The following is a 26,898-nucleotide window of genomic DNA, read 5'->3' on the forward strand; positions in this document are numbered from 1 at the left end:
AGGTACCCACATGACATGGGAAATAAAAACCCCATAAGCTTTGGAAACACATGGAAGTGCCCACATGGGTTACTAGGGAAAATGGGAAGGTCTGAGATGGAACCATGCTCCTCGCTTCAAAGAAGAGATAAAAGAGAAACCTCCCAGAGCCACACTGGGAGCAAACCATGGAATGATGTGGGCCCCAGGGGACTGGGCTCATCTCTGCTCTAGGATACACAGATTACGACTCAGACCACAGGCTAGATTTCAGCTCCCACTTGCTCAAGTGGACAGAGCCCTTTTTCAGTCTACAATCTGCCCTACTGCCCATAGAGGCCCTAAATGTAATGAGAATTTTCTTTTCACTAAATGATAATCTTGTGCCTGTACACATGGAATTATTTGGAGAGAGCAAGATATTATGAAGCAGCAGAAAGACTATAAGAATTGTATTTGTAGATAAAAGTTGTTTCAAGGGATGTAAACTAATAAAAGATAGATAATAAAGGATAGCAGACTTGATCTCTCCAACTTCTAAAAATATCTGCCAGTGAGAATAGTATTTTCCTAGTTCCTCTCTTATCCTATTCCTTTAGAAATGATTGCATGCTTGTGCAACCACAGGCAAGTGAATTATGCCCTCTGGGTATCAGTTTCTTCATTCTGAAGGTGTGGTGAGGATTTAAAATGTTGATACATGTAAAGCTTCGCATTGGGCATGGCCCTTGTATTTATTCCAGAAATGTTAGCTATTTTTATTACTTGCATCATTCACTGCTAATGAGAATGTTAAAACTGGATGTGGCTTCAAGGCCATCTGGGAGCATTTATGCAGAAAATGATTCTCAAGTCAGGCCTTGAAAATGGGCAGTTTCAGTCAGTTCAGTTCAATTCAGTTGCTCAGTCGTGTCCGACTCTTTGCGACCCCATGAATTGCAGCACGCCAGGCTTCCCTGTCCTTCACCAACTCCCGGAGTTCACCCAAACTCTCATCCATCGAGTTGGTGATGCCATCCAGCCATCTCATCTTCTGTCGTCCCCTCCTCCTCCCGCCCCCAATCCCTCCCAGCATCAGAGTCTTTTCCAATGAGTCAACTCTTCGCATGAGGTGGCCAAAGTATTGGAGTTTCAGCTTTAGGATTCCTAGGATTTTTAGGAAACCTGCCCGCAGTAGTAGATATAATGGTCATCTGAGTTAAATTCACCCATTCCAGTCCATTTTAGTTCGCTGATTCCTAGAATGTCGATGTTCACTCTTGCCATCTCCTGTCTGACCACTTCCAATTTGCCTTGATTCATGGACCTGACTTTCCAGGTTCGTATGCAATATTGCTCTTCACAGCATCGGACCTTGGTTCTATCACCAGTCACATCCACAACTGGGTATTGTTTTTGCTTTGGCTCCATCCCTTCATTCTTTCTGGAGTTATTTCTTCACTGATCTCCAGTAGCATACTGGGCACCTACCAACCTGGGGAGTTCCTCTTTCAGTATCCTATCGTTTTGCCTTTTCATACCGTTCATGGGGTTCTCAAGGCAAGAACACTGAAGTGGTTTGCCATTCCCTTCTCCAGTGGACCACATTGTGTCAGAGAGTTTCACAGAATTTCAATAGGTAGATAAAATTAGGGAAAGACATTCCAGGCATTGGGAATAAAGGTGCAAAGGTATAGGCAGCATTCAAGTATGGTGAACAGATCTACTGAGCAGAAACCAAATGGAACGTATGGCACAGGACAGGAAAATAAGACTGAAAGCTAAACTGGCAGCACACAAGGAGTACAGAACTTGTTCTTCTCTCTATGGTCAGCAATGAAAGCCAAGAAAGATTTAACTTGCAACCTACTTCAAACTGGCTCCAACTCTATGGAATCTCTTTTCTCAAGTCTTCTAAAGCAGTGCTTCTAAAACCTGAAAGAATAAACTAGAGACTTGAGGACTTTCCTAAAACTCAGCTTCTGATATGGTATGTCTGCAATAAGCTTAGCCCGAGGTCCTACATTTTTAACATGTTTCCAAGTACTACCAGGCGCCTCCGTCCTGCTCATCCATGGATTACACTTTGAATACTAATCCAATGGCCTCTTCTCCATCTCATCCTCAACCTCTCTTAAGTGTTAGCCTTGCTGATCTTCCTGAAGCTATCATCACTGGCTTATATCCACTCACCTCAATTTTAGGCTATTACTTGAAGCTGAGAAGGCAAGCTAGACGCCTACTCTGTGTATACTGTCTTGAGCACAGCTTTCATTGTGTAAAACAAAGTTGTCATTGGTAACAATATAATAGCTATAGCTACAAACTCAAGACAAGTCTTTAGATATGTATTATCCAAGCAATTACCAGTGCATCATTTGGTCTTTTAAATGCAAATATTATAAATATCTTTTAACAAAAGACACACATATATCATTACAAAAGACACCAATTGCCCATCTCAAGATGTGTTTCAACTTCTTTGGAAAATAATTTGCCCTGAGATTCTCACTCCTCCCAGTGGGGACTGGCTACAACTGATTGGTACAGAAGTGGGCCCTTGACCAATACTGGATTATTTTGCGTCTCACCCCAGCATCATACACTGGAATTGAAAAAAAGCAAGTCAGTCTCCTGTTTCCCTGGTGGCTGAGTAGTAAAGAAACCGCCTGCAATGCAGAAGACCCAGGAGACCCAGATTCAATCCCTGGGTAGGGAAGATCCCCTGGAGGAGAGCATGGCAACCCACTCCTGTATCCTTGCCTGGAGAATCCCATGGACAGAGGAGCCTGGCGGGCTACAGTCCATGGGGTTGCAAAGAGTTGGACACAACTGAAGCGACTGAGCATGCACAAATGCACGTATGAATCACTAGTCACAGGTTAGGATGTTCACCAATTAACTATATTTCCCTCCTGGGCCAGCTGAGTTTTATTTAATAAGGGTTGTGGACTCTGAATCAAGGAAATCAAGGACAGCTGACAGTCATGGGCATTGTGGAATTTGACCAAAATGGTGAGTAAACTGGTGCAAATTCATTGTCACTACCGGGAACAACTAAAAAGTAGAAAGTGGGAGCACTAACAATATAATGAATAGACATAGCATAATCACATATAAGAAATGAATGCCTCGACTGCCATATTAATGAAATGTCATCGTTAGAAAAGTGTAGATTGTAAGTGATACATCTGCTGGTGGTCCTCCTAGATGCAAGGAACTTGTGACAGGATGATAAATAGTCATAATTTGTAACAGTCCTTTATGCAAAGTTCAAATTTGTTTGAAAATAAAATTTGCTTGTCAAAGGTAGACATTAGACATTCAGTCATCTTAATATGATTTACTAGCATTACCATAATTTATTAAGGGATATTTACATTTATAAAAATGTTTTGGGACTGCCCTGGTGGTCCAGTGGCTAAGAATTGGTGCTCCCAACGCAAGGGGTGCAAGTCCCGTGCCTAGTGGTCCCGTGCCTGGTTAGGGAATTAGGTTTCTCTTGCTGCAACTAATGAACTCCCTTGCTACAAGAAAGATGAAAGATTCGCATGCAGCACCTAAGACCCAGAGCAGCTAAATAAATAAATAAGTACATTTTAAAAAATGTTTTATGGTGATGAGTGAATTACAGTAATTATTTTATACATTCATAATAATATGTATCACAATTTGTAAGATTAAATTTTCAATCAATTCATAATTTATATTTTAAAATCTTTAAAATACATTCACATAATGTAACTCGTGTGTAACTTTCTCTTAGCCACACTTAGTAATTACTTCCATGATTAGCTATAAGAGATTTCGTCCTAAAAGATTCTTCCCTATAGCATAACTCTCCATAAATTACTGTGAGCCTATTATATCAAAGGTGTTTATATGCATCAACATTTTCATTTAATTTTAATATGCTTATTAAGGCAGGAATAGCTGCAAGCAAGAAACAGGATGCAATAAGAAAACCTGTGGAGTCCCGAGGCACATACTTTAATGAGGGAGGTAGAAATATTTAAGATCTGAGTTAGCTGGGGTTAAAAAGAGGCTATAATGGATAGCACAACTAAGTCTAACGCAAACTGGAGCATTTCAAATACAAGAGCCAGCCAGGCTAAAAGACCTCTTCAAAGTGGCAGGCCTCGGGACTGCTGCCTACCTTGCTTTCCAGGCTAGGAACACAGAAAGCGGGGAACTCGAGAGCGGCCGGCGCGGGCGCCGCGGCTACTTGACCTGGGACACCCGGGGTCCGCCGCCTGATCCCGGCTTTCTTTACTCTCGCGCTCCGCGGGTTCGGGCTACTCAGGCTCTGAACCCGGAGGGCGGAAGGCAGAGGAAGAAGGCAAAACCTATGGTGGGGGAGACTTGTCGGAGAAAGGTTTTCGGAACACGCGAAAGGAAAGGCGACTAGCCCCCGGCCGGGCGGGGCGGCCTTACCAGCAGAGCCACCGGCCAGGATCTGCCGAGAAGCCTCGTTCACGAAGCCGACAGAGGGCTTGGCCGACATCTTCGCAAGACAGTGGACCACGGCGTGGGCTGAGATGCCGGGACGAGCTCGCCTGCCTCGATGCCGGCCTGCAGAGCCTCTCTGGAGCAAGAGGGCCGGGGCTGTGTTGCTTCTTGGGCTGAGTGGCTCCCTGGGGGGCGGCAGTCCGACTACTGCTCGGAGGCGGCGGGCGGTTTGGACCACAGATTAGCGGCGTGATCTCCGGCGTGTTGAGACCTGCCTGTGGCTCTCCTTCAGGGGCTCCCTCTCCCCACTCTTGTCTCCCTGGGCTCCGAGGAGGACCCAAGGACCCCGGGGTTGGGTTGGCCGACCTCAGCGGGTCGGTTTGGTCTAGATTGGCGCTCACGGGTTTCCCTATCGGGAGCCTTCTGCAGAGTTTGTCAAGCTGGACGCTCTACCTCTGATAAGGCAAGTAAAAAAAAGTGACTCTGGCCTAGAACTTCATCGGCAGGGCCCCGGCGACCCTTGTCCTCTGGAAAGCCAGAGCACAGTGCAGTTCTAAAGAAGTAACAGGTGACTGAATTCCTTGGAGTTAGTTGTCCTGAAACTGTAGACTGAAATTGACAGCAACTAAGTCAAAATAAATCCAATTTATGGTTATCTTACAATTGAGTTAATGTAGTACTTTTCTAAGAAGCGGTTTCGGCTTAAGGGAATTTATCTCGTACCTCATCAGCTTGAGTTTTATTTACTGAAAGACCAAAGGGGGGGAAAAAGGCCTTATTACAAATAAGTCGCTTCTATACCTAATATCCGTGAGCATCCATGTAATGTGTGTGTAAGAAAAGCAGATTCGTGTTCCAGTCCTGACCTACTAAATCACAATCTGTGGTATTGGGCTCAGAAAACTGTGTTTGAATAAGTTCTCCAATGATTATTATATATGCTAAAGTTGGTGAACCACTGACCTAAATAATCAAGGAACATTAAGGAACTCCCAGTATATTCTCTCTATAAAGCGATTAATTATTCATACTAGCCTTTTAGGACAGTTAGCAAAACAAAAATACTAGGATATATATACTATTTTTACACCACAAGTTGATGCTATGTAGGAGAGACCCGATTCTCAAATTTTAGTAAAATACCTGCCACACCCTTAACAGGCAGGAAATGATAGGCCTAAAAGGGAGGAGAAACTTTGGAACCCTTATTGTCATATTATTTATTTAACAAGGTATTCAGTACTAAATATATTCAGTTTGAACCATATAAAATTACTATTTTTGAAGGCCATTGAATATCAGTATATGTAACAAGGTTCAACTTAATATATATGATTTCCAATTAAATGTACAAAATACAGTAATCGGTTTTATATTTTGTGTTTAATTCTTAGGTTGAGCTATTAAAAGCTGATAATAATGACTGAGCAATTGAAGAGACTTATTACTTCTGTGGTCAGATGTGCAAAAACAAATTTTCTCATATTTGATTAAAATTATCAAGTTTGAATATGCTCACCAAGAAATAGTTTTCAGAAATATTTGCTATTTAGATATGGTAAAAGCTTTTAAGCAATGTTTCAATTTCTTACTAATTAAATATGAGGCCTTAAGTATAACATAGAATCACTTACTCATTCAGTAAATACTTTAGAACCTATTATATACTAAGCACTAAAATCAGAATTTCAGAGCTCAGAGAAAATATTTACCTCATTTTCCACTGAGGAAACTAAGTTTCCCAAGGTCACACCAGAAGTTATTGGTATAGCTGGATTCAGTTCCAGGATTCCTTTATCTAAGAGCCATGGGATTATAGATTTAAATGTTAATCACAGGCCAAATTACCTTTGGTCATACTGAAACCTAAAATAATTAAATGTTACCAAAATTAATTTTGTATATAAGTAGATAATTTTTTTCAATTAAAGAAATTTTTTTGATTATTACATACTATTAAACCCCAAAGCACACAGGGAAGCAAATCCTACCTTCATTCATTGAGAATTTTCTATGTGTCAGCATTATGCTCTGGCAATATTACAGTTAAAATCCCCCCTAGAGTATATAATCTAATGAAAGAGATCACACCATGTTGCAATGTAAGTAAATTTTTCCCTTCCCTAGATTATTTCAGGAAATACAGCAGTATTCCCAGGTCAAGATTTAAAGACAGCCTTTTGACATCATTCATCATTTCCATGAATATCTTTTTTCTTTTCATAAATATCTTAATCTATGAATATTTTGCCTTGAGGAAGTAGATGCAAGTTTGAGGTCTCACTCAGATCTCAATCTTTCAGGATCCCAAGGATTCAGTCATAAGACTCCCAGATTCTCTCTTTCCAAATACCCTTTTAGAAAATTGCTATCTCTTTTTAACCTCTCTGTATTAGAATAGATTTCTTTGAGTAAAAAAAGACCTGATATCACAGGTGGTCTAATCCTATACCTCTAGATGAGCTGAGAAGATAGGACCTGGGTATAAGAACATTCTGGAGTTTAGGAGTCAGCCAGTGGTAATCCACAGTCAACAAGTACCCACTATGCTCAGAGCTCTGATTATGGGGCATAGCTCTTACCTGCAGCCAAATTTGCCCATGGCCAGTATTGGAACCCTGGGAGGTTACCACTGGGAAAAGCAAAGTTTACTTGACCTACTATTTCAGATTGCCTAGACACAATCCATCACACTACTCTTTCTATTATTATTTTAAATAATGGTGTAATGTCCTGATATTACAGCAAAACTGCTAAAGTATCAAGCTTCTATTTTTTAATTATTGATTTATTTACTTGATCTTGGTTGATAAATTATGAATTTATCAGTTTGCCAAGTGACTAGAAACTAAACTTTTAGGAACCTTAAAATACTTACTGAAGGGACTTCCCTGATGGTCCAGTGATTAAGACTTTCAGTGGAGGGGGTAAGGGTTCCATCCCTGATCGGGGAGCCAGGATCCCGTACGCCTTGGGGCCAAAACATAAACAATATTGTGACAAATTCAATAAAGATTAAAAAAATAGATACTGAACTTAAGTATCTGACAATTTCTTCAATGTCTTTTTGGAATAAAGTTTTTGTATTGCGCCATAGGATCAGCTACTGTTCAAGGCCAAAATAATAGTGACTTAAATGAGACAGAAATTTATTTTGCCCTCAGATAATGACACAATTGTAAGCCAAAATAAAGCTCAGGCCTGCAGAGAGGAAGAAAAGTAAAAAGGGTAAAGAAAACCCTCCAAATTACATAAATCTCGTTGGTTAGAACTTGGCCACAAGGGCTATGCCTAAGTATGAGGGAGGTCGGGAAAGGTAGTATTTTGCTGGGTGACAATGTGTCTAGGGGAAAAAAAAAATTATATATATATATATATATATATATATATATATATATATACACATACCATTATGGGAGAAAGGGAAAAACATATTAAACAACTGGCAGTGTCAACCACAGTATGGGAAAAAGTTTAGGAACCAAGAGCTATACTTTAAAATTACAGTATTTCTCAGTTTGAAAAATTCTGTTTTCGTCAAGTCTAAAGTTTATCTTCATCAGTTTCTGACTAGAAAATGCAATATAATCCCATGGTATTCAATGTACTGTGACTGGAGCCACATTTACAAATACCGTTCCCTAAAGACACATAGATATTGTAGGCTAGAGACTCTTCTTTAGATGCCACAACACACTGTATATACACATAGACATACAAATGCAGAATTTGGCATGCATAGAGCCCATCCATGGAATAGGGTGGGAAGTTGGGAAGAATGTTCTGTGGATACCAGATTAAGAAATCTTGACTAGTAGGAGAGATTTCAACTCTTGAATGATTCAAAAGACCTATATTATTCTCAAGTATTCTTTTGCAGAAATATTAAAGAAATGCTGTGTGCAAATCGGGTCTGAGTATCACTGCTCTAAGTCCTCAGTGATTTATAGTTTACAGATATCAAAGCAACATGTTATTTAGGACCGATCCTAGGTTCTGATGCATTAGATTATTCTATCGCCTAACAGAGCAGTTCTAAGTTCCAAGGGACTTTAACTGGGCTGTATGAACAAAATAATTACTTGGGAAGCTTTTTTTCAATATATTGTTGTGATATGATAAGAACAACACTTAGAGGCCATTTATTTACAGAGTTCTGTTACTTAAGAGGTAACTGTGAATGTATAGTTAAGACCTATGAGCCATCAACATGCAGAAATCCTTTTACTTGCTCCTGGAAGCTTCCCAGGCCTTCACTTAGAACTAATTTTAGACCCAATTCTAGAAACATTGATAGGATGTACATCTAATATTTTGGTTCACAGCAAATTAGGAAAAAAATAAGAGAACAGACCAGAGGGAAATCAAGATTCTAGAAAAGTGAAGAGCAATCTGCAACCTTCAGGCCATAGTCAGCCTGCCTAGCAAATTGTAATAACTACAATATTCATGTAATACTTACTTATGCAAGGCACTAGGCTAAGATTTTTACAAACCACTATCATTCACACTATCCCTGTGCTTGGGCTTCTCATGGCAGTGACTTATCTTGTGGTGGAACACAAGCTCTAGGCACATGGGCTTGGTTGTTCTGCAGCATGTGGGGTCTTGTGGGACTAAGGATGAAATGAGTCCGCTGCATTGGCAGGCAGGTTCTTAAGCATTTGACCATGAGGGAAGTCCTGAAATATTCTCATCTTACAAATAAGGAGGATTACCAAGTGTCAGATATGACTGAGCGCAGCACACACACAGGGCTGTTTATAATGAATATAAATTTTAAAATAATTCCTAGAAAAGCTGTTGCTTACTCTCAGATACATTTTGGGCTTCCCTGGTAACTCAGATGGTAAAGAATCTGCCTGCAATGAAAGAGAGCTGGGTTCAATCCCTGGGTCTGGAAGATACTCTGGAGAAGGAAATGGCAACCCATTTCAGTATTCTTGCCTGGGAAATCCCATGGACAGAGGAGCCTGGCAGGGTTGCAAGGAGTCAGACATGACTGAGCGACTAACACTTTCACTTTCACAAATGAGGAAATTCTGGCACAGAATTTAAGTAACTTTTATCTGAATTCATTCTGAATACCTTAGATATTATTGGAACCTAAGTATACATATATATGCCTCTATATTCCTCCCCAAACTTATTATTTTCCATTTGAAAAAAAATTACAGCCATCCTAGTCCCAGAGGATGTGAAGTGGTATCACATAGTGGCTTTGATTTGCTTTTCTTCAATGACTGATGAAGTTGACCATCTTTTCATGTGATTATTGGCCATTTCTATGTCTTTAAAAAAAAAAGTCTATTAAAGCCCATTGCTCATTTTTTGGTTGGACTGTCTGTATTTTTGTTATTAAATTGTAAGAGTTCTTTGTACATTCTGAATATTAAGCTCTATTAGATATATGATTTGCAAATGTTTCTTCCATTTTTAATTTCTTGATAGTATCCTTTGATGCACAAGTTTTTAATCTTGACGAAGTCCAAGAGTTGAAGATAATCATTAAATGGTCTGGAATGCTTGTTGAAAATCAATTGGCCATAGATACTTGGGTTTCTTTCTGGATTCTCTATTCTTTCTACTGGTCAGTATGTCTCTCCTTATGCCCCAACCTCACTATTTAATTAATATTTTGAAAGCTTTGAAATCAGAACACATAAGTTCTCCCACTTTCTTTTTCTTTTCCTAAATTGCCTTGACTATTTGAGGCCCCTTGCAATTCCATATGAACCTGAGGATCAGCTTACTGACTTATGCAAGAAAGGCCACTGGAATTTTGATAGGGATTGCTTTGAATCTGCAGATGACTTTGCACAGAAGTGCTATTTTAACAATATTAAAATCTTATGATCTATGAATATGGGATGCCTTTCCATTTAACTATGTCTTTAGTTTCTTTCAACATTGCATTGTAGTCTTTAGTATGCACACTTTTCACTTCCTTGGTTAAATTTATTACTAGGTATTTTATTATTTTGGATGCTGTAGTAAGAGGATTTTTCAAAATTTCCTATTTGGATAATTCACTGCTGGTATATGGAAGCACCACTGATTTTTGTGTTTTGATCCTGTACCCTGCAACTCTGCTGAATTCATATATTAATTTTCTGGTGGATTTTTTTCCTACATAGAATCATGTCATTTGCAAACAGAAATAGTTTTATTTCTCTCCTAATTTGGAGAACTTTTATTTCTTTCTTACATCATTGTTCTCTCTAGGAATTCCAGTACAATGTTGAATAGCAGTGATGAAATTAGGTGTCCTTGTCTTGTTCCTGACATGAATATGTTACCTGTGAAATTTTCATAAGTGCTTTTTATCATGTTAAGGAAGTGTTCCTTCTATTCCTATTTTGCTGAGTGTTTTAACCTGAAATGAGGTGGAATTTTGTCAGGTGCTTTTTTTACATCTATTAAGATAATCATGTAGGTATTTTTCCTTTGTCATATTAATATGAAATGTACTATATGGATTGATTCTATCATGTCTTAATACCTTTTTATTCCTGGGATAAATTCTGTTTGTTCATGGTGCTTACTCCTTTAAATATGCTTTTGAATTTAGTTTGCTAGTATATTTGCATCATAAAGGATATTGGTCTGTACTTTTCTTGTGATATCTTTTTCTGGCTTTAGTATCAAGGAAATGTTGGTCTCATAGAATGTATTAGGAAGTATTTTCTCCTCTCTATTTTTGGAAAAAGTTTGAGTAGAATCATTGTTAATTCTTTAAATATTTGGTAGAATTCACCTGTGAAGCCATCTGGTCTTGAACTTGTTTTATTGGATTGATTTTAATTACTGATTCAATTTGTTTACTTATTATAGGTCTGTTGATATTTTCTATTCTAGAGTAAGTTTTGGTATTGTATATATTTTAAGGAAAGTGTTCACGTCATCTAAATTATTTAATTTGTTGGCATACAATTGTACGCCCATTATATTCTCTTAAAATTCTTTCAGTTTCTGTAAGGCCAATAGTAACTTTCATTTCTGATTTTATTACATCTGTTTTTTCTTAGTCAATGTAGCTAAGTTTTGATGTTTTCACTTTCATTTCTGATTTTAATAACATCTATCTTTTTCTTAGTCAATATAGCTAAAGTTTTGAAAATTTTAAAACATTTTCGAAGAACCAAACTTTTGATTTAGGCAGTTCTATTATTTTCCCTATTCCCTATTTCATTCACCTCTGCTATATTTCTTTCCTTCTGCTGGTTTTCTTTTCTCTCCTTTTTCTAATTTCCTAAGGTGTAAAATTAAGCTATTGATTTGCAGTGTTTTCTTTTTTAATATGGTCATCTACAGCTGTGAATGTCCTGAGCACTGCTTTTGTTGCATCCCATAACCATAGCATGTTGTGTTTTCATTTTTATGTTTCTCAAGTTATTGTTATGGGCTGAATTGTCTCCTCCAGAAAAGATGAATTGAAGCCCTAACTCCAAGTACCTCAGAATATGACCTCATTTGGAAATAGGGTATTTATAGAATAACCGAATTAAAATAAGCTCTTTAGGATGACCCTAGTACAATGTGTATTCTTATAAAAAGGGGAAATTTAGACACAGGAAGACATGCATAGAAGGAAGACTGTGTGAAGAGACAGACAATGCCACTTAATTACAGTTGTCTATAGTATGCTTTGAGTTCAGGAAGTGTGAGGCTTCTACCTTGTTCTTCTTTCTCAAGATTGCTTCAGAGGTTTCTGTGGTTTCATATGAATTTTAGATTTTTCCTATTTCTGTAAAAAATGCCATAGGATTTTAATAGGGATTGAACTGAATCTGTATATCACTTTGGGCAGTATGGACATTTGAACAATACTGTCTTCTAGTTCACAAGCATGAATGTCTTTCCATTTATTTGCATCTTCTTAATTTCTTTAAAAATGTCTTACAGTTTTCAGTATACAAGTTTTTCACCTCTTCAGCTAAGTTTATTGCTAATTATTTTATCCTTTTTCATGCTATACTAAGTGCAGTCATTTTCTTAATTTCCTTCTCACATTGGTCATTGTTAGTGTACAGAAATATAACTGATGTCTGTGCATTGATTTTTATATCCTGAAACTTTGCTGAAATTATTACCTGTAGTAATTTCATTGTGGAACCTTAGGATTTTCATCTAAAATAATATCATCTGCAGAAAGAGTTAATTTTACCTCTTTATTTCCAATTTGAATGCCTATATTAATTTTTTCTGCCTAATTGAACTGACTAGGAATCCCATATTATGTTGAATAGTAATGGTGACAGTGGGCTTCCTTGCTGTGTTCCTGACCTTAAGGGAAAAGCTTTTAGGTATTCACCATTGAAGATGATGTTTGCTGTAGGTTTTTATTATGTTGAGATGTGTGCATGCAAGTTCAGTCACATATGACTCCTTGCGACCCCATGGACTATATAGTTCTACAGGCAGAATTTTCTGTTCATGACATTTTCAAGGCAAGAATAGTGGAATGGTTGCCATTTCCTTCTCCAGGGGATCTCCCGACCAGGATCGAACCTATGTCTCCTGAGCCTCCTGCATTGGCAGACTGATTCTTTACCCCTGAGTCATTTGGGAAGCCCATTATGTTGAAATTACTTTTTCTATTCTTAGTTTGTTGTCTTTTTTAAATAATGAAAGAGTGTCAAGTTTTGTCAAATGCTTTCTCTGATTTCAGTTGAGATACTCATGTGATTTTTGTCTTTTGTTAATGTTGATTGATTTTGATATGTTGAATAGAGCCTTTGTTCCAGATAAAAATCCCACGTGGTCATGGTAAATAATCATTTTAATGTGCTGTTGGATTCAATTTGGGAGTATTCTGCTGAGGAGTTTTTCATCATTGTTCATCAGGGATGTTAGTCTGTTGTTTCCTCTTTTTATCTAGTTTTAGTATCAAAGTACTGCTGGCCTTATAGGATGAGTTTCCAAGTGTTCCTTCCTCTTTTATTCTTTGGAATTTTTAAGGAGGATTGGTGCTAATTCTTAAATGTTTAGTAGAATTCTCCAGTGAAGCCTTCTGGTCCAGAACTTTTCTTTGTCGAGGTTTGATTACTGCTTCAATCTCCTTACTTTAGATCTGTTCAGATTTTTTTATCTGCATAATTCAATCTTGGTAGGTTGTGTTTTTCTAGGAATTTATCAACTTCTTTTAGGTTATCCATTTTGTTGGCATATAACTGTTCATATTTGTCTCTTATGGTCATTTTTTAGAAAATAATGGCTTTAACTGCCATTTTAAGTATACCACAGGGGAAAGTGTGCTTTAATTAAATATACATACCAGTGATGCCGGCAAGGTTGAAAGTTACTCCTAATGTTGATAGCTATAAAAAGTAGTTTTACATGATAAGACAATGAGAAGGGAAAAAAAAAAAAAACAGTCCCTTTGAAACAAAAAAGTTCACAGTGGTTTGTATCCAACAGTATGCATTTTATGACAATAACATGTACAGACTGAGCACCCTAGAGCTCTTTATATCTTAAAGAAAATGAGCATTTACATTATTCAGGGGCTGTACTGAATTAAAAAACATCAGTTGTACACTCACCCCTTAGGGTACACTGTTCTAAGTGTACAGCTTTTACACCCTCATTAAAGTTGTTTACAAAAGGAACAGAAACAAAACAAAACATTTTTCCTTGGGAGTGGAGAGTCTTTCATTTGCTGTTATAACCAGCAAATACCATTCCTTAAGTAAAAAGTGGAAAAGGGGGGGGCCTCAAAACACTGTTTGAGCAAGCTGAACAATACACATTACAGTTTTAAAAAATGAAGCTTATATAGTGTATGTTAAAGTCCCAACTAAGCAGTGTCAACATGACATCAATTTCTTTGTTTGCTTTGTGATCATACCCCTTGGAGGTGTTATGGGTCTCGTGGCATTTGGCTTCTTTTTCTCTGCTGCTGCTGCTGCTGCTAAGTCGCTTCAGTCGTGTCTGACTCTGTGCGACCCCATAGACGGCAGCCCACCAGGCTCCCCCGTCCCTGGGATTATCCAGGCAAGAACACTGGAGTGGGTTGCCATTTCCTTCCCCGGTGCATGAAAGTGAAAAGTGAAAGTGAAGACGCTCAGTCCTGTCCAACTCTTAGCGACCCCACAGACCGCAGCCTACCAAGCTCCTCCATCCATGGGATTGTCCAGGCAAGAGTACTGGAGTGGGTTGCCATCTCTGCAGGCTTTAAAATCTGAAAAGAACACACCAGATGTGTTTTGTCCACACTCATCATGGTACCTGCATTGTCAAACTCTCTACCATAACTGGACATGGAAAACAGAGTAACCAACTGCCTCTTTGCAAAAACTTCATATCCATCTTCAACCACTTAATGGGCTTTACATATAAGATCCAAATTATGCCTATGGAGAAATTTTACATCCACTTCTGCATCAAATGTGGACACTTCTCTGTCATTTTCACCTCAGCTTAAGACATCTTCATCAGGGTCAGACTACAAAAGATCACAAAGAAGACCTTGATCTGGTACATCAGTTGGTCACATAATTTGCCAAATCTGTTCCATGGATTGAAGATTTGGTGATAAACCTCCATGACAGCAGAATATTTTCTCATCCACGATGGCTGCTATCAATAAACAGTTAAAGCAGGCTGTGAAAGTTTTCCATAGTTTAAAGTTATATCTTCTTTTACACTCATCATAAAATCCATAAATCCTATTGATGCTGGCACATTCATGGTTTCCTCTAAGAAAAAATTCCTCAGGATATTTGATTTTGTAAGCCAACAAGAGGCTGATAGTCTCCAATGACTGCTTTCCCCTATGCGCATAGTCCCCAATAAACAGGTAATTTGTTTTCTGGCAGGATTGCACCACTCTACTCAAAAAGTCGAAGCAAATTGTAGTATTGCCCATGGATATCACCACGTATCTTGAGTGGTGCTTCAAGTTCTAGCAGGATAAGACTGATTGAGAAAGCTCTCTTGGGACTTTAAGCACAGTCCTCTGATTTCATTCTCCTGTAGCTGGACATTCTTACTAGGCTTCAACTCTCTCACTTACAGCAGCAGTTAGATGCTACCGCCAATACTGAGTTTATTTATATCCACCTTCACCTTCCTGCCACTAACCTTCTCGCAGAGGCTCCACCGCAGCCACAGGTCAGGATTTACACCTCCTTTCCCACATCACAGGACTTCCCTGGTGGCTCAGATGGTAAAGCGTCTGTCTACAATGTGAGAGACCTGGTTTCAATACCTGGGTTGGGAGATTCCCTGGAGAAGGAAATGGCAACTTGCTTTAGTACTCTTGCCTTGAAAATCCATGGACAGAGGAGCTTGGGGCAGGCTACTATCCATAGGGTCGCAAAGAGTCAGGCACGACTGAGCGACTTCACTTTCACTTTCCCACATCACAAGCATAGAGATGGTGGTGGCAGCGGTTGCAGAAGCTGCAGCGGGTCCTCCCTCAACCACCCCTCTCCCTGCTTCCTCCTTTTCTCCCCACTGGAACCATGAGCTCTTGTGGTCATTTTTAATTCTGTCACATCAGTGGCAATGTCTTCTATTTCATTTCTAATTTTAGTTATGAGTCCTCTTTTTTTTCTTTCTGAGTTTAGGCAAAGGCTTATCAATTTTGTTGATCTTTTTAAGAATATCAACTTTGGATTCATTGATTTTTTAAAAGCTGTCTTTCTAGTCTATTTCATTTATCTTTGTTCTAATCTTTATTATTTCTTTTCTTTTTTGAACTTTGGACATAGTTTGGCTCCATTTTCCTAGTTCCCTGAGGTCTAAAGTTAGGTTGTCAACTTGGGGTTTTTTGTTTTTTTCTTTTAATGCAAGCATTCGATCCCTGGGTCAGGGAGATACCCTGGAGAAGGAAATGGTAACCCACTCCAGTATTCTTGCCTGGAGAATCCCATGGACGGAGAAGCCCTGTAGGCTCCAGTCCATGAAGGTGGCAAAGAGTCAGACACGACTGAGTGACTTCACTTTCACTTTCACTACTATAAACTTCCCAGTTAGTACTCCATTTGCAGCATCCCATATGGAAAAAGCAAGAGAGTTCCAGAAAAACATCTATTTCTGCTTTATTGACTATGCCAAAGCCTTTGACTGTGTGGATCACAATCAACTGTGCAAAATTCTGAAAGAGATGGGAATACCAGACCACCTAACCTGCCTCTTGAGAAATCTTTATGCAGGTCAGGAAGCAACAGTTAGAACTGGACATGGAACAACAGACTGGTTCCAAATAAGAAAAGGAGTACGTCAAGGGTGTATATTGTCACCCTGCTTATTCAACTTATATGCAGAGTACATCATGAGAAACGCTGGGCTGGAAGAAGCACAAGCTGGAATAAAGATTGCCGGGAGAAATATCAATAACCTCAGATATGCAGATGACACCACCCTTATGGCAGAAAGTGAAGAGGAACTAAAAAGCCTCTTGATGAAAGTGAAAGAGGAGAATGAAACAGTTGGCTTAAAGCTCAACATTCAGAAAATGAAGATCATGGCATCCGGTCCCATCACTTCATGGGAAATAGATGGGGAAACAGTGGAAACAGTGTCAGACTTTATTTTTGGGGGCTCCAAAATCACTGCAGATGGTGACTGCAGCCATGAAATTAAAAGACACTTACTTCTTGGAAGGAAAGTTTTGACCAACCTAGATAGTATATTCAAAAGCAGAGACATTACTTTGCCAACTAAGGTCCGTCTAGTCAAGGCTATGGTTTTTCCTGTGGTCATGTATGGATGTGAGAGTTGGACTGTGAAGAAGGCTGAGTGCTGAAGAATTGATGCTTTTGAACTGTGGTGTTGGAGAAGACTCTTGAGAGTCCCTTGGACTGCAAGGAGATCCAACCAGTCCATTCTGAAGGAGATCAGCCCTGGGTGTTCTTTGGAAGGAATGATGCTAAAGCTGAAGCTCCAGTACTTTGGCCATGTCATGTGAAGAATTGACTCATTGGAAAAGACTCTGATGCTGGGAGGGATTGGGGGCAGGAGGAGAAGGGGGACGACCGAGGATGAGATGGCTGGATGGCATCACTAACTCGATGGATGTGAGTCTGAGTGAACTCCGGGAGATGGTGATGAACAGGGAGGCCTGGCATGCTGCGATTCATGGGGTCGCAAAGAGTCGAACACAACTGAGCAACTGAACTGAACTCAATCCTTTCAGTCAAGTCTGACTCCAGAACTGTAGCCTGCCAGGCTACTCTGTCCATGGGATTTTTTTACTTAATAGTAGTTAATAATTCGGAGATTTTCCTATTTTCTTTGTTGTTGATTTCTAGCTTCATTTGTGATTGGAGAAGGTACTTTATTTCAAACTTCTTAAATTTATTAAGACTTGTTTTCTGGCCTAACATATCTTGAAAATGGAACATTTCCGACTCTTTGTGACTCCATGGACTATAGCCTGCCAGGTTCCCTTGTCCATGATATTTTCCAGGCAGGAAGATGGAGTAGGTTGCCATTTCCTTCTCCAGGAGATCTTACTGGACCAGGGATTGAATCATCTGCATTAACAGGCAAATTCTTTACCACTGAGCCACCAGGGAAGCCCCATTGTTGGATATAATGTTGTTCACATGTCTGCTGCTGCTAAGTTGCTTCAGTCGTGTCCACCTTTGTGCGACCCCATAAATGGCAGCCCACCAGGCTCCCCTGTTTCTGGGATTCTCCAGGCAAGAACATTGGAGTGGGTTGCCATTTCCTTCTCCAATGCATGAAGGTGAAAAGTGAAAGTGAAGTCGCTCAGTCGTGTCTGACTCTTAGCGACTCCATGGACTGCAGCCCACCAGGCTCCTCCTTCCATGGGACTTTCCAGGCAAGAGTACTGGAGTGGGGTGCCATTGCCTTCTCTGTCATATGTCTGCTAGGTTGGTCTATAGTGTTGTTCAAGTTTTCTGTTTCCTTATTTGATTTGCTGTTTTGCTGTCCTACCTGTAGTTGAAAGTTGGCCATTAAAGTCTCCTATTACTATATTGCAATCTATTTCTCCCTTCAGTTCTGTCAATGTTTGCTGCATATATTAAGGCATTCTAATGTTAGGTAATGCCAAAGAATGTTAAAACTACTGCACAGTTGCACTCATCTCACACACTAGCAAAGTAATGCTCAAAATTCTTCAAGCCAGGCTTCTGCAGTATGTGAACTGTGAAATTCCAGTTGTTCAAGCTGGATTTAGAAAGGGCAGAGGAACCGGAGATCAAATTGCCAACATCCGCAGGAACTCTCTTGCTTTTTCGATGATCTTGTTGGTGAATTGACACTTTTATTATTATTTATTATTATATAATGTCCATCTTTGTCTCTTGTGACAGTTTCTGTCTTAAAGCTATTTTATTGGACAGAAGTTGGCCATTGCTGCTCTCTGCAAGTTCTGATTGTATGCAGTATCTTTTCTCTTCCTTTCACTTTTAATGTTTTCTTAGCTCTAAAGGGAGTCTCTTGTAGGCAACATATAGTTGACCTTGTTTCCTCATCCATTTAGCCAATCTACATATTTGAATATACATTCACATTTAAAGTAATTGTTAAAAAAAATAATTACTGACAGGATAAGATTTACTATTGCCATTTCCTTAGCTGCTTTTTGTATGCTGTGTAGTTTTTCTTCCTATTCTTTTCTTTATTGTTGTCATTTTAAAATTTTAAATCAATGGATATTTTATAGTAAACTGTTTTGATTCCTTTCTCCTTTCCCATTATGCATATGCATATACAGAATATATTTTCCTTTGGTTACATCTGTCCTACCCTTTATGTTGATCCAGATTTGTAGTTTTCATGCTTTTGTGTTTAAAATTTTATACATGTAAAAGCGATTCATGCATATGATTACAAATACTGTAGAATTCTATATTTGTCTATAAATTTACCTTTACCAGTTCAGTTCAGTTCAGTTGCTCAGTCGTGTCCGACTCTTTGCAACCCCATGTATCGCAGCACACCAGGCCTCCCTGTCCATCACCATCTCCCAGAGTTCACTCAGACTCACGTCCATCGAGTTAGTGATGCCATCCAGCCATCTCATCCTCGGTCGTCCCCTTCTCCTCCTGCCCCCAATCCCTCCCAGCATCAGAGTCTTTTCCAATGAGTCAACTCTTCCCATGAGGTGGCCAAAGTACTGGAGCTTCAGCTTTAGCATCATTCCTTCCAAAGAACACCCAGGACTGATCTCCTTCAGAATGGACTGGTTGGATCTCCTTGCAGTCCAAAGGACTCTTAAGAGTCTTCTCCAACACTACAGTTCAAAAGCATCAATTCTTCAGCACTCAGCCTTCTTCACAGTCCAACTCTCACATCCATACATGACCACAGGAAAAACCATAGCCTTGACTAGACGGACCTTAGTTGGCAAAGTAATGTCTCTGCTTTTGAATATACTATCTAGGTTGGTCATAAATTTTCTTCCAAGAAGTAAGCGTCTTTTAATTTCATGGCTGCAGTCACCATCTGCAGTGATTTTGGAGCCCCCCAAAATAAAGTCTGACACTGTTTCCACTGTTTCCCCATCTATTTCCCATGAAGTGATGGGACCGGATGCCATGATCTTCATTTTCTGAATGTTGAGCTTTAAGCCAACTGTTTCATTCTCCTCTTTCACTTTCATCAAGAGGCTTTTTCGCCCCTCTTCACTTTCTGCCATAAGGGTGGTGTCATCTGCATATCTGAGGTTATTGATATTTCTCCCAGCAATCTTGATTCCAGCTTGTGTTTCTTCCAGTCCAGCGTTTCTCATTATGTACTCTGCATATAAGTTGAATAAGCAGGGTGACAATATACAGCCTTGATGTACTCCTTTTCCTATTTGGAACCAGTCTGTTGTTCCATGTCCAGTTCTAACTGTTGCTTCCTGACCTGCATACAGATTTCTCAAGAGGCAAGTTAGGTGGTCTGGTATTCCCATCTCTTTCAGAATTTTCCACAGTTTATTACCTTTACCAGGGAGCTTTATTTTTTTTTTATGGCTTTGTATTGCTGTTTACCATTCTTTCATTTAAACTTAAAGAGTTCCCTTCAGCATTTTTTGTAGGGCAGGAGTAATGGTGATGAAAGCCTATAGATTTACTTTATCTGGAAAAACTTTTTTCTTCTTTGTTATTGAAACAGATTTTTGCAGAGTATAGTATTCTTGATTGGCTATTTTTTTCATTTGGCACTGTGAATACATCATCCCACTCCCTTCTAACCTGAAAAGTTTCAGCAGAGACATGTGCTTATAAGCTCATAAAAAGCTCCTTTGTACATGACAAATTGTTTTTTCTCATTTTCAAGATTCACTTTTTGTCTCAGATTTTTGATAGTTTGTGTGTCTCAGTACAGGTCATCAGAGTTTTTATCTCATCAGAGTTTTTGAGCCTCCTGAATTTTATGTCAGTTTCTCTCCTCAGATTTGGTGAGTTTACAGTCATTATTTCTTCAAATAGGCTCTCTGCCTTCTTTTTCTTTTCCTTCTGGGACACTCATTATGCTTATGTTGTTTCACATGATGGTGTTCCATAAGTCCCTTAGCCTCTCGTAATTTTTCCTCATTCTTTTTTCTTCTTGCTCCTCTGCCTGAGTGATTTGGAAAGTTCTGTGTTCAATTTCATTGATTCTTTCTTCTTTCTGGTCAAGAATTCAATTTCAGAATACCTGTTTAGATCTTCTTCATGGTTTATCTTTGTTAATGTTGTTTGTTAACATTATGTTTTCCTGACTACATTAGTTATCTATCTGTGCTGTCTTAATTCACTGAGCATCCATATGATGGTTATTTTGAATTTTTTGGTAATTCGTATATTTCTATTTCATTAGGGTAGGTATCAAATTTAATTTGCTCCTTTCAGTGGGTAATGTTTCCCTATTCTTTGTATGTCCTGTCATCTTCTGTTGGGACTTTAGCATTTGACAAATCAGCCAGCTCTCCCAGTTTTTGTGGACTGGCTTCATACAGGGAGAACTTTCTATAATCAATCCAGCTACAGATCCTAGAGACATCTTAAGCCTTACACGCACTTTGGGCTTGTGTGTGTAATCTAATAATTGAAGGGGTTTGCCAATTTCTATTGAGACTCTCCTTTTGGATCTTTCTGCCTTACTGTGGCCTCTGTGATGCAGTAGTAAGCTGTGGTACTTGTCTCCCATCTAACTTCTGCCTGTAGTATAGTGGACTCTGGGGCACACTGATTGCTTTTGTTTGTAGCAGCCCCAAACTGGCTACCCGTTCCTGTCAGTTTTTAGATTCAAGGAAGATAGAAACCAGTCCCCCAGGCACCTTCTTGAAAATTCAAATCACTGAATATATGTTCTCCTTTTTCTTCTCAGTGAGAAGATGGGAGTTGAGAGTTTCCTCCCAATCATGTTTTATTGGGGGTGAATCACTTGCAAGTGAGTGCCTTAAGATTTCTTACTGGGTACTGATGCAGTTGGTTTCACATTAACCTGGGGTGCAGGACCCACTTAACTGGTTTCTGGATTTCTCACAAAGGCAATTGGCCCATGTATTATTGTTAAATTTGTGTCTCCGTGGGAGAAGGAGAGTCTGGGATTGCCTATTCTGCCATCTTCTTAATGTCACTCCTGATTTGAATCTTTTTCAATGAATTTGTATTTATGATATAAATTATGACCTGTCTTGGAATATCTTCTGCATCCCTGAAAACAATGTGTATCCTGTTGTTAACAGCTATTCTATAAAAGTCAGTTAGGTAAGTTGGTTAATACTGTTGTGGTTGATTGTGTTGTTCAAGCCTTATATACCCTTCCTGATTTACTTTCTGCTTGCTCTATCAATTTTTGAGATGAGTGTGAAATCTGATTATAATTTTATATTAATTATGGATTTCTCTCTGAAGTGCTAACACATTTTATGTATTCTGAAGTTCTTTTATTAGGTACATAAGAAAGTGAATGTTGTTTAATCACTAAGTTGTGTCTGAATCTTTGCAACCCCATGGACTGTAACCCACCAAGCTCCTCTGTCCATGGGATTTTCCAGGCAAGGATACTGGAATGGGTTGCCATTTCCTTTTCCGGGGGATCTTCCCCACCCAAGGATTGAACCCAAGTCTCCTGTATTGGCAGGCAGATTCTTAACCCCTGAGCCACCAACAAAACCCTAAGAAAGGGCTTGGTAGAAGATAAAGACACTGAGATCAGGAGAGGATTAAGCTCAAAATGCAAATTAAAACAAGATACCCTTTATAATAAAAACCTATCTATCTATCTAACCTTGTAGTTTCTATATCTCTGGAGAACACTAATAAAAAAGATATTTTAAGTTACATGTGTGCATGGATTTTATTCACTATTTTATTTCTAGAACTGACTGGTGTGGCTAGCACATTGTGGGAAATATATTTGTGAACTTAAAAGTATTCATGATCTGACATTCTTCTGCTCTCTGTAATGAAAATGAGGTTCATTTTCTTCACTTCTCTCATACTTATCCAACTTATAAGAGGGATAAGGACATATTGGCTTTGATAATTAGCTTGAGGAAAAAAGATCTAATTGGGGCCTTTCATTTCTTGTAGACTGGCAACCGTTAGCAGGATTGAGAATGAAGAAGTGTACATGTAAGTGATGATGGTGGTGAAAGGGGTTAGGAGAAAATTAGTTATTGTGGCATGTAAAGTTCAAGAAAAGAACACTACTTACTCCTGGTAAGTGGGAAAAAGGACAAAGGAGAAAAGGCATAATGTTTGAACTCACTGAATAAAAACAACGGAAGAAAAAACAAGTTACTAAAAGGAAAGAAAACATGGATTTTCTTCTTACCGAAGAGGTTTTTCACATGAAGTTAATGAACTTTAAAAAACCGGGGTTAATGCCAGCAAATTTAGAAAACTCAGCAGTGGCCACAGGGCCGGAAAAGGTCAGTTGTCATTCCAATCCCAAAGAAAGGCAATGCCAAAGAATGCTCAAACTACCACACAATTGCACTCATCTCACATCAAGTAAAATAATGCTCGAAATTCTCCAAGCCAGGCTTCAGCAATATGTGAACCGTGAACTTCCAGATGTTCAAGCTGGTTTTAGAAAAGGTAGAGGAACCAGAGATCAGATTGCCAACATCTGCTAGATCATCGAAAAAGCAAGAGAGTTCCAGAAAAACATATATTTCTGCTTTATTGACTATGCCAAAGTCTTTGACTGTGTGCATGTGGATCACAATAAACTGTGGAAAATTCTGAAAGAGATGAGAATTCCAGACCACCTAACCTGCCTCTTGAGAAACCTATATGCAGGTCAGGAAGCAACAGTTAGAACTGAACATGGAACAACAGACTGGTTCCAAATAGGAAAAGGAGTACGTCAAGGCTGTATGTTGTCACCCTGCTTATTTAACTTATATGCAGAGTACATGATGAGAAACGCTGGGCTGGAAGAAGCACAAGCTGGAATCAAGATTGCCGGGAGAAATATCAACCTCAGATATGCAGATGACACCACCCTTATGGCAGAAAGTGAAGAGGAACCAAAAAGCCTCTTGATGAAAGTGAAAGAGGAGAGTGAAAAAGTTGGCTTAAAACTCAACATTCAGAAAACGAAGATCATGGCATCTGGTCCCATCACTTCGTGGGAAATAGATGGGGAAACAGTGGAAACAGTGTCAGACTTTATTTTGGGGGGCTCCAAAATCACTGCAGATGGTGACTGCAGCCATGAAATTAAAAGACGCTTACTCCTTGGAAGGAAAGTTATGACCAACCTAGATAGCATAATAAAAAGCAGAGACATTACTTTGCCAACAAAGGTCCGTCTAGTCAAGGCTATGGTTTTTCCAGTGGTCATGTATGGATGTGAGAGTAGGACTGTGAAGAAGGCTGAGTACCGAAGAATTGATGCTTTTGAACTGTGGTGTTGGAGAAGACTCTTGAGAGTCCCTTGGACTGCAAGGAGATCCAACCAGTCCATTCTAAAGGAGATCAGTCCTGGGTGTTCTTTGGAAGGAATGATGCTAAAGTTGAAACTCCAGTACTTTGGCCACGTCATGTGAAGAACTGACTCATTGGAAAAGACTCTGATGCTGGGAGGGACTGGGGGCAGGAGAAGGGGACGAGCGAGGATGAGATGGCTGGATGGCATCACCAACTCGATGGACGTGAGTTTGAGTGAACTCCAGGGGTTGGTGATGGACAGGGAGGCCTGGCGTGCTGCAATTCATGGGGCTGCAAAGAGTCGTACACGACTGAGCGACTGAACTGAACTGAACTGAATGTACCCTTAGCCAAAGAAAAATAGTATAATCACATTGTTTCTATTTAACTTATAAATTCATTATTTGGTTTGACTTTTCTCAGTGTTGTGATAACTATCCTCTCTTATTTCTTGCTACTCTAGCTAGGAAAAGCAACTCTCCCTCCTTTTTTTTTTTTTAATAACATAAATTTGAGTTGCCCTTAAAGCTGTTCACAAGTCAAACCGTTTTTCCTGATTAGGGTGCTCTTCCCATCTGCTCGGACCCGTTCTCCTTTTTGCCTCCTATATCTTTTTGGTACTTTTTGTCCATAAGTATCTGATTCAGACCTTGACTGAAGTAAAGAAAAATGGATTTCAAAGCTGAATCTATAAAAAAAGAAAATTTCTTCAGAGCCCTGTGCATTCATTACAATATAATAACCAAGAGCTTGTGTTACAACTGTGCTCCAACTAATTTACATTGGTTTTTTCATTCCCCCCCTCCTCTTTTTTACTAAAGTGTAAGTTCCTTTCATTAACTTTAACGCCTAACTTAAGAGACCGTCAAGACTTTACATTATACATATTCTTCGGGGATATTTAAGAAACCATCACTATTGCTTATTATCCAAACCCAGAAGAGTACCTGGCCCATGGTATGTCCTCAATAACTATGTGGCATCTGAAGGACTTAACGTGACATTTATAAAAGCAACACTTATCTGTGGTACAAGAAAACCACATTTGAATTACTATCAGCTATAATTCTTTCTTGTTTCAACACAGAGGTACGCGAATTGAGGACTTAATTTTTTAATTCTGGAAAGTTCAACCTTTTGTCTTAAAGAATCCATATATTGAACGTTAAGCATCCGTATCTTTTTCTTAAGTACCTCCTAGTTTTAGTCTGAAGCGTTCTTTGTCTGAGGGGTGGGTACTGCTTTTTGCTGGACCAACTGGGGTCCGACTGCGGCCTTTTTCATTCAACCATTCTTTCCCAACACGTCCCTCTTCTCTCCCTGGGGTCCCATCCCCACTCTCCCTCTCACCTCAAGACAAAAACAGAACCGGAAACCCCATTTCCGCCAGTTTCTGTGGAAACTCCACAACGCTCAAGTTGAGGCCACCCTCCAGCGAAGACTTCCTAAGCTTGTTCTGTTGCCCAGGGGCCCCGCCCCACGGCCCTAGTGGCGCGAAATGCGCATGCCCGGTGCGCGCCGCCTGCCCCCGCCCGGCGTCTGCCCCGCCCCTGCTCGCCGTGGATCCTCGCGCGCCGCGCGCGTCTGGCCCCCGTCCTCCGTCGCGCCCCGCGGGAGCATTCACGAGCGCGCGCACCTCCTCGCGCAGAGGAACCCGGGGCAGGGAGGCTCCGAGCGAGCTGCGATTGGCTGACGTGGAGGCTGCGCGTCTGGCCTGAGAAACTCTGGGCGAGAGCGCAGTCTGCTCCCGGGGCTGTGCTGGGCGCATCTCAGGTAAACGGGTAGGGTGGGAGGTTTGGGCTATCCGAGAAAAGGAGGGGTGGGTTGAGACCAGCCCTGGAATTTCTGGCCGCAGCCTCCTTGGAGAAGGGGAAGGGGCCGCGCAGGAGCTGCACCGGGTGAATGCTGGCCCCGTGCGGCCGGGAATGATGGGGCTCCCTCGAAGGTCAGCGTTGTGTGGTCCTCCGATCTACTTTCTCGGCAGGATTTCGGCATCTTCCCCTGTTTCTTATTACAAGAATGCTGCAGCTGAGTTTTTATTCGAGGTTTTTTGTTGTTGGTGGTGGTGGTGGTTTGCTTTTCCCTTAAGAGGCAGTGAGTTGGAGGTCCTGGCTCAACCTAGGATTGACTCCGTGCCCTTGAGAGTCACTCACTGGTTTGTATTTCAGTTCTCACACTTTAACTTTCGGCAAAGAATACAGTGATTCCTCAGGTAGGCGGAGTCATGCTGTAGAAAGATAGTTAGACTTTTTTGAGTTCATAGTGCCTCTGGGCCCACATTTCTCGTCCTGGCTGGAAGGTGACACCACCCGGTAGTATTTGTGAAGTATTTACTTTAAGCACCGTGGGTGGAAGGTACTGGATCAAACAAGACAGCATTATTAGGATGTCGTGGGAAGAAAAAACTTTTCCACCAGAAGAGGCTTTTTGAAAGGCTCCTTTGAACATTTTATGCAGATTTAAATCACAGTGGTAGTAGATAAAGGTGAACCAAAACAAAGGGCCAAACAAAAGTACGTTTTAAGGAGGTTGTCCCCCTCCCCTTCTTTCCCAGATAACTTTCACAATGTCAAGTTATTGGCTTTTCGAAGTTTCTCCTTGGGATCTCTTGTGGAACTAACCTAAAATGACGGTTACATAAACATGTGGGTAT

At 40.0% G+C, this 26,898-nt stretch overlaps 1 pseudogene; it reads right to left on the bottom strand.

Moving 5' to 3' along the window:
- Positions 1-14,216: 14,216 nt before the first annotated feature.
- On the bottom strand, positions 14,217-26,013 carry LOC128066485 (serine/threonine-protein phosphatase PP1-gamma catalytic subunit-like; annotated as a pseudogene).
- Between the last annotated feature and the right edge of the window lie 885 nt (positions 26,014-26,898).

This window comes from Budorcas taxicolor, chromosome 21 (genome assembly GCF_023091745.1).
Source record: "Budorcas taxicolor isolate Tak-1 chromosome 21, Takin1.1, whole genome shotgun sequence".
NCBI lineage: Eukaryota > Metazoa > Chordata > Mammalia > Artiodactyla > Bovidae > Budorcas > Budorcas taxicolor.